Source organism: Colobus angolensis, unplaced genomic scaffold, assembly GCF_000951035.1.
Source record: "Colobus angolensis palliatus isolate OR3802 unplaced genomic scaffold, Cang.pa_1.0 Scaffold73, whole genome shotgun sequence".
NCBI classification, from domain to species: domain Eukaryota; kingdom Metazoa; phylum Chordata; class Mammalia; order Primates; family Cercopithecidae; genus Colobus; species Colobus angolensis.
In genome coordinates this window covers 12,043,622-12,052,332 of record NW_012121043.1, presented here as the reverse complement: position 1 = coordinate 12,052,332, position 8,711 = coordinate 12,043,622, and positions in this window count along the sequence as shown.

Genomic DNA, 8,711 nt, shown 5'->3' with positions numbered 1-8,711 from the left:
AGAAAGAAAGAAAGAAAGAAAGAAAGAAAGAAAGAAAGAAAGAAAGAAAGAAAGAAAGGAAAGAAAAGAAAGAAAGAAGCCTCTGTTCTTCTTAGTTTTGGAAGGAAATCCAATTGTATGCTGCTCACACTTCTAATATACCTAACAGGTAATAATAGTGATTCTGCTTGAACATTTCCAGTGATGGAGAACTTAACTACCCCTCAGAAAATTTCATTTTATAATTGGATAATTTAGTTATGAATAAACTTATATTTTATATTGAACAGAAATCTACCGTTCCGTAAATTCCACCTACTTGTTCCAGGGGTTAAATAGCAAAGCAGTGGTTTTTCAATTGTCTTGTACAGAAATGTTTCAGAAGTTCTTAAAATGTTTGATCAAAATTTCATTTTTTAAAAAGATATTTTTGAATCATTTGTTAAAACCGAAAATTTTAAGGGGTGTGTGATATCCTTGGGAAGATTGCTTAACTTCTCCAATTCTCATCTTTTTCATCTACAAAATGAGTATAATTAGTAAATGAAAAATAAGTCTTCAATAAATGTTAACTGCATCTGTATAATTCTTATCATTTTATTATTTGCATTTTGATACAAGCTATTAGAAGGCTTCCTTTAAAGCTCTATGACTCAGAGGTTTTGTGGTTTCTTGCTGCAGACAATTCTCAGCTATCCTTTTCCTCAACTCAGTGGAGGATTTCTTTTGAGCGTTCAAACCCCAAACTTGGCCTTGTAATCAGCTGAGCATGGGCTGACCTCGGTCTCCATCACTTCAAGGTAATCCATCAAGAGTGATCACTCAACTCCCAGCCACTACAGTTCCTGAAAATCTTCTAAGACAGGTGTTCAGCTGTCCTGGCCTTGCTATAATAGTAGTGGATGCTTTGGAAATCCTCTGGAGCTGAGTTTTGCTAACACCAAGGTGCTGAGAGGTTTTCCACTATGGTGTGATCCTGTGTAACTCCTGCCGACTGCATACCCTGCCATCCCTGCAGATTCTCAGCTTCCAGATTCTCTCATGGACCCTGTCTTCAGAATAGGGAGAAATATGCCACAATAGAATTCTACTTTTGGGATAATTACTGTCTTGTTAATCCAGCTTTGCAAAGGCTGAAGACTAGAGATTGGGTAGCTCTCAGTTCTCTATTCAGAAAACCAATGTATGTTTCTCCTGCCTACATACTCAGCTCCTCTGAGCAGGAGATAGTCAGGGAGAAGTCTGTGTGAGCTTGGCTCAAATGATATTCCCCTTTGGTTATGTGTCCTGTAGGGATCTGTGGAGCATAATTTTGCTAGTTTTAAATATTATAAATGTAATATATTTGCATTGTAACTTTCTTTCAAACATTACTAGTATAAGTATAGAGCATAAAATAAAAAGTTATATATCCCTAACTACTATCTCACCCCCAGGTTTCACCACCCACTGATAGATCTCCTTATAAATCTTTGAGGAAATTTCTCACTTTTATGCATATAACTATGCATAAATGTCTATTTTTATAAAAATATTGAGTGAGTCTTATAATAAATATATAAATACGTGTTTTATATACTTTAGTGTATTTTGGGCATTTTTCCACAGCAACACATTTAGGCTGCTTCCTTCTTTTTAATAAACACCTTATACTTTTATATTAAAAGCTCTCTATATATGAGATATATATTATATATTAAAAGCTCTATAACATTTAACATATATATTAAATATATGTATAACTTAAATATATATTAAAAGCTCTATAACATTTAATTGTTATATATTAAATGCTCTATAACATTTAATTAAGTTTAAAAATTTATTTACCCAGTACTTTATCAATGGATATTAAGATACTTTTTCTTTCTTTGCTTTTTCATCCTTCCAAACTGTGGTAGGCAGTCTCAAAAGATGGCCCCCAATGAGCATTATCTCCTGGTGTCCATGCTCTTGTGTATTCCCTTCCTTCATTGAATTAGGCTGTCCTGTGTAACAAGAAGACATTGTGCAAATGGTAACTAACATATGACTTCCATGACTAGGTTATAAAAAGCATAGTAACTTCTGCCTTGTAGTTTCTTGAATTACTCATTCTGGGAGATGCCAGCCAACTTATCATGAGGATCATCCAACAGTTACATTAGGAGGCAAGGGGTGAGGAACTTGGCCCTCTTGCAACTTGTCAGCTCACAAGTCAAACTGGAATTTGATTTTCCAGCCCCAGTCAGACTTTGAGATGATCGCAGTCTCTGTCAATACACTGACTACAACCCCATGAGACAGCCACTCAGCTAAACTGCTCGCCAATAACTGAGACACAGAAACTCTGTGAGATAATGATGTCTATTATGACTTTAAACTTTTAAGTTTTGGGGTAATTTTTAAGCACAGCAGTAAGTAACTAATAGACAAACAACGTCACAATGATCATCCATGTATACTTATTTTTGTGAGAATACAGAAGTCTATAAAACAAATTCTTAGGAATAGAATTGAAAATAGTTGAAAAGAACGTGAATTTTAAATTTCACTTAATAATATGCAATTTTTTTTTTTTTTTTGAGACGGAGTCTGGCTCTGTCGCCCAGGCTGGAGTGCAGTGGCGGGATCTCAGCTCACTGCAAGCTCCGCCTCCCGGGTTTAAGCCATTCTCCTGCCTCAGCCTCCCGAGTAGCTGGGACTACAGGCGCCCCCCACCTCGCCCGGCTAGTTTTTTTGTATTTTTTAGTAGAGACGGGGTTTCACCATGTTAGCCAGGATGGTCTCGATCTCCTGACCTCGTGATCCGCCCGTCTCGGCCTCCCAAAGTGCTGGGATTACAGGCTTGAGCCACTGCGCCCGGCCAATAATATGCAATTTAATTTAACAATGTCCCACAGTGAATGAGTGGGCTTCTCCATACCTACCCCCAACATTGAAGCTCACACTAGAATTTTGCCATTTTATAACTTTTAAAAAAGTTTTTTTTTTTTCCAATTTGGACTTAGTTATGCAGGAGGCTGAGCATTTAATTTTGCCATATTATAACTTTTAAAAAAGTTTTTTTTTTTCCAATTTGGACTTAGTTATGCAGGAGGCTGAGCATTTAATTTTGCCATATTATAACTTTTAAAAAAGTTTTTTTTTTTCCACCTTGGACTTAGTTATGCAGGAGGTTGAGCATTTATAAAATATTCATTGAAAATTTATGTTTATATTTCTGTTAACTGCCAATTTATGTCTTTACTCGCTTTATATTGATCCTTTTCCTGTTAGAGCTTTTTGTATAATAAGAAAATTAGCCCTTTTTTATAAGTATTTCTGTTTTTTCCCATTTTGAAATTTTTATTATAACGTAGTTTATACATCTTTTTAGGGCAGAAAATGTTTACTTTTTTAGTAAAATGTATCTTTTTTATCAATTTTTATTTTAAATTCTGGGGTACATGTGCAGGATGCACAGGTTTGTTACATAGGTAAATGTGTGCCATGGTGGTTTGCTGCACAGATCAACCTATCACCTAGTGTTAAGCCCAACATCTGTTAGTTATTATTCCTGATGCTCTCCCTCCCCCTGCCCCTACAACAGACCCCAACATGTGTTGTTCCCCACCGTGTGTCCATGTGTTCTCATTATTTGGCTCCCATTTATAAGTGAGAACATGCAGTGTTTGGTTTTCTGTTCCTGCACTAATTTGCTGAGGATAATGGCTTCCAGCTCCATCCATGTCCCTGCAAAGGATATGATCTTGTTCCTTTTGATGGCCGCATAGTATTCCATGGTGTATATGTATCACATTTTCTTTATCCGGTCTATCATTGATGGGCATTTGGGTTAATTCCATGTCTTTGCTATTGTGAATACTGCTGCAATAAACACACCCATGCATGTATCTTTACAATAGAATGATTTATTTTCCTTTGGGTATATACCCAATAGTGGGACTGCTGGGTCAAATGGTATTTTTGCTTCTAGATGTTTGAGGAATTGCTACACTGTCTTCCACATGGTTGAAATAATTTATGTACCCACCAACAGCATAAAAGTGTTCCTTTTTCTTAACAACCTCACCAGCATCTGTTTTATGGCTTTTTAATAATCGCTATTCTGACTTGCATGAAATTTTGTCTTATTATGGTTTTGATTTACATTTCTCTAATGATAGGTGATATTTAGCTTTTATTCATATGTTTGTTGGCTGCACGGATGTCTTATTTTGAGAAGTGTCTATTCGTGTCCTTTGCCCACCTTTAAAAGGAGTTGTTTGTTTTTTTTCTTGTAAATTTGTTTAAGTTCCTTGTTGACTCTGGATAGAGTCCTTTGTCCATTGGATAGATTGCAAAAATTTTCTCCCGTTCTGTAGGTTGTCTGTTCACCCTAATGATAATTTATTTTGCTGTGCAGAAACTCTTTCATTCAATTAGATCCCATTTGTCAATTTGTGCTTTTGTTGCAATTGCTTTTGGTGTTTTCACCATGAAATCTTTGCCTGTGCTTATGTGCTGAATGATATTGCCTAGATTTTCTTCTAAGGTTTTTATTGTTTTGGGTTTTACATTTGAGTCTTTAATCCTTCTTGAGTTTTAGTTTTGTATAAGGTATAAGGAAAAGGTCCAGTTTCAATTTTCCGCATATGGCTAGCCAGTTCTCCCGGCACCATTTATTAAATAGAGACCCTTTCCCCATTGCTTGTTTTTGTCAGGTTTGTCGAAGATCAGATGGTCGTAGGTGTGCAGTCTTATTTCTGAGTTCCCTATTCTGTTACATTGATCTATGTGTTTGTGTAAAATGTATCTTTTAGAAAAAGATTTTAGATTTTATAAAGCTTTCTCTACCACACTGGGAATTGTTCAAAGGAAAAGTCCCATATTATCTTCTGAGTTAATAAGATACCAGTTCTTTCCTACCAGTAGCAATGACTACAAAATTGGCTCTCAAAACAACAACAAAAAGCTCTGAATTGTAGTATTTGCCAATTTCCCAAGTGTAAATACTCCCATCATGTCCGATTTCAAGCTGCCAATGTGACTTCACTGAACACAGAGTTAGGGAAAGATGTGCACAGTTGGCTCTTGCCAGCTACTTCGCTGAACACAGAGTTAGGGAAAGATGTGCACCATTGGCTCTTGCCAGCTACTTCGCTGAACACAGATTTAGGAAAAGATGTGCACCATTGACTCTTGCCAGCTACTTCGCTGAACACAGAGTTAGGAAAAGATGTGCACAGTTGGCTCTTGCCAGCTGATATATGCCAACTCTAGCACATCACCGCACCAGACACGTATTTTGACATAAGTGTTGAGAGAGATCCAGCTTCTTATTTTGTTCTTTTTTTCTTTTTTTTCCAAACAGCTGAAGTGAATGCTGAAGTACATAGAGGACTATAAATCTGATTAAAATAGCTATGCTTTTATTCTAACATAAATTTATGTCAGTTATGTTCTTACCTAATATGTGATCTGTATATATGTAAGCTTTGACTTCAAGATAGGGTTTTTGAACACATGTACACAAGAAGGGGAACAACGCACACCGGGGCCTGTCAGAGCCGGGGGAGGGAGAGCCTCAGGATAAATAATGAACGCGGGCTGGTTTTAGTACCCAGGTGATGGGTTGATAGATGCAGCAAACCACCATGGCACACGTTTACCTGTGTAACAAACCTGCACATCCTGCACATGTACCCCAGAACTTCAAATAAAATAAAATGAAATTTAAAAAAATGTTTGCAAACCACTGAGCTGAGTCTTTATCAAGGTGTGAGGATGGGTGGGGAAGACAAAGATGTGTCTCTAATTCACTTACAAAGTTGCACAGTTTCTCCTTACATCTTCAGTTCTCCCACCCACATAACCCCACATATTTTAAGTACTAAATGCCCTCATCTTTGGTATTTCTGTTTGTTCGAATTTTCATTTTTTTTCCTACCGTTAAAAACTCATCTCAGAGTAAAAAAATGAGTGGTTGTGGGGAGTAGGGGGCATTAATACATGGCACACAGAGGATTTTTAGAGCAGTGAAACTACTCTGTATGATACTGTAATGGTGGATACATGTCATGCATTTGTTCCAATCCGTAGAATATACAACACCAGGAGTGAGCCCTAATGTAAACTAACAACTTTGGGTTATTACAGTGTGTCACAAAAAATACCTCATCTCATATCTTTGTCATATTAAGGTGCAAATAACTGATGAAAGATTCAAGTGCTACAGGGAAGCTGTAAAGCTGACGGGCTAAAGCTCCAGTTCAGCTTGCAAGTGGGTGTGAGAGTCTATGGCAGCTCACAACCTTCCCATGAATCATAAGAGGATGGGAGCGGAGATGAGAGGTGAGAGGCAAAACTGAAAGAGGAGAGGATTTGATTTGAAGGCACAAGATTTGGGTTCTGGTGGTGGCTCTGTCACTTCCTGGATGAGTGATCTTGAAAATTCCCTGAAACTCATTTTTCTCACCTGAGTAACAAGCTTAAGAATAGCACATTCTATCTATGCTTTAATGAGGATAAATTGAGATAATATATAAGGACATGCTTCACTAATTTTAGTTAAACAAAAATGCTGGTTATGGGTCACAAAAAAGGCAGATGTGCTTTTGAAACATTCATGACACTGGGGCCAGTCTGCCTGGATTCCATCATTTTTACTCTCCTTTTCTATTACCTCCAAGTGTCCACTTTCTCATCCTAAAATTGGAATAAAAATATTTACTCTCCTGGTTGTTTTAAGGATTGAAATACATATGCCTGTAAAGTAGAAAAGTATCTGTCTCTCCCGACTCCATTCTGGTAAGTGATCAACCAAAGTTGTTGCAATTTCCTTCCAAAATCCATAAGCAATGACATTAATCTGTGTTATGCTCAATCAAAAAGTATGCCCCAGTGACCCAGAAAAGAAGAAACCTGTGACATTCCCATTATTTCCCATAGGGCACTGATAACTTCCTACTTCTCCTGGCTCACCATGTCCAACACTCATTCGTTTGGAGTGTGTGCCCCTTGGGTGGGCATGAGGCATTTGCCCCTACCAGTCTATTAAAATTGCACCTAAATTTATCTTAGAGGAAGTAAATTATAAATAGCTCTTTGGACTGTTAAAAGTGAAGTGATGTATTTAGAAAGCGAGAGAATTTAAAAATACAGAACCACGATCAATTCTGTTTTAACTTGCAATATATAGTTGAGAGCATGGTGTACAGGTGGGAACTAGAAAAATTCTGATTATTTGTCACAGTTGTTATATTGCTGAAAAAGGCATTTATTCTTATTTTCTTCACATCTGTTTCCAGTTGCCACTTGTCTTCATGGGTGGAAATAACTTCTTTTCTATGAAGTGGCAGAGTTTCTCTGGGTGTGGGGAGGTTCTGAACCTTGCGTGTGAGTGCTCTCCTTAGTTCAGTAACGAGATCAGTCACCAAGTCACCCCTTTGCTCTCTGGTGATGGCTGCCACCTCTTGTTTTCATGAGAAATGATAAAGCAAATGAGTCAGTGCCTAGGACCCTTCAAGAATGGCACGCAATGTTCAGCTAACCTCAAACCTTAGCTCTAGCTAAGGAGGTTTCAAAAAAAGCCTTTCAGAAACTCTCCTTCCAGAAATACAGGCATGCATCTGGCTTCCTTCTCTTTTTCTTTATTGGCCTTTTATTTGGCTTTCTGGATTTCATTTAACTTTTTAAAAACACCTAAGTATGATTTTTAGTTTGAATAAAAAAGCAGTGATGTAGTAACCTGTGATCTTCCCTTTTAAGGTAAGATTTTGCAAAATTTTATGAAAAGACAATGTGTTTTTGCATAGCAGATAAGGGCAGAAATGTTTACTCTCCTAATTACCAGTTACCTCCTGGTCAACAAGTACAATCTAAGATCTTTTTGCTTATGTAGCACTGTCAATTTCCTTTTTTTTTTTACCTGAGATAATCTTTGTTTCGATAACTGTTTTCATAACCCATACCATGTTTTTTCCTCTGTTGTTTTTCTTTCTTTTTTTTTTTTTTTTTTGAGACGGAGTTTTGCTTTTGTTGCCTAGGCTGGAGTGCAATGGTGCCATCTCAGCTCACCGCAACCTCCGCCTCCCGGGTTCAAGTGATTCTCCTGCCTCAGCCTCCTGAGTAGCTGGGATTACAGTCATGCGCCACCATGCTCTGCTAATTTTGTATTTTTAGTAGAGATGGGGTTTCTCCATGTTGGTCAGGCTGGTCTCAAACTCTCAACCTCAGGTGATCCACCTGCCTCCCAAAGTGCTGGGATTACAGGTGTGAGCCACCACACCTGGCCCTGGTTTTCTATTTTTTAAACTATAATAATTCTGTTTGTTTTAAATATTTGTAAAGATATGTACAATAAAACTATTCTTAAATCATAGGAGAAAACCAAACATGGAGCAATAGAGCAATTCTAAATGAAATGCAAATCTAAACTACTTTTTTAACACGCTTCGTAAATAATCACTCGTTTACAAAGGAGGCGGTAATTCATGTGAGAGGAGTAGGAAGAAAGATTTTGGTCCCTTTGAAATTTTATTATTCTTCTTCTAAGTACATCCTCTAGAAAGAAAGCAAACCAATAGCATTTTGGAATTGTTTAGTCGCTAATTGTATTCCATGAGCATTCTTTCTGGTTCACTAGAATTCAGTGTATAAATCTGGGGACAAAGTGAAACTCTGAAGATACGAGCTTTGGACAGCAGGATGGTGAATAAAGGTGGTGGAAAAGGAGACTTTGATATTGGAGAAACTGGTGTAGCTCAGAA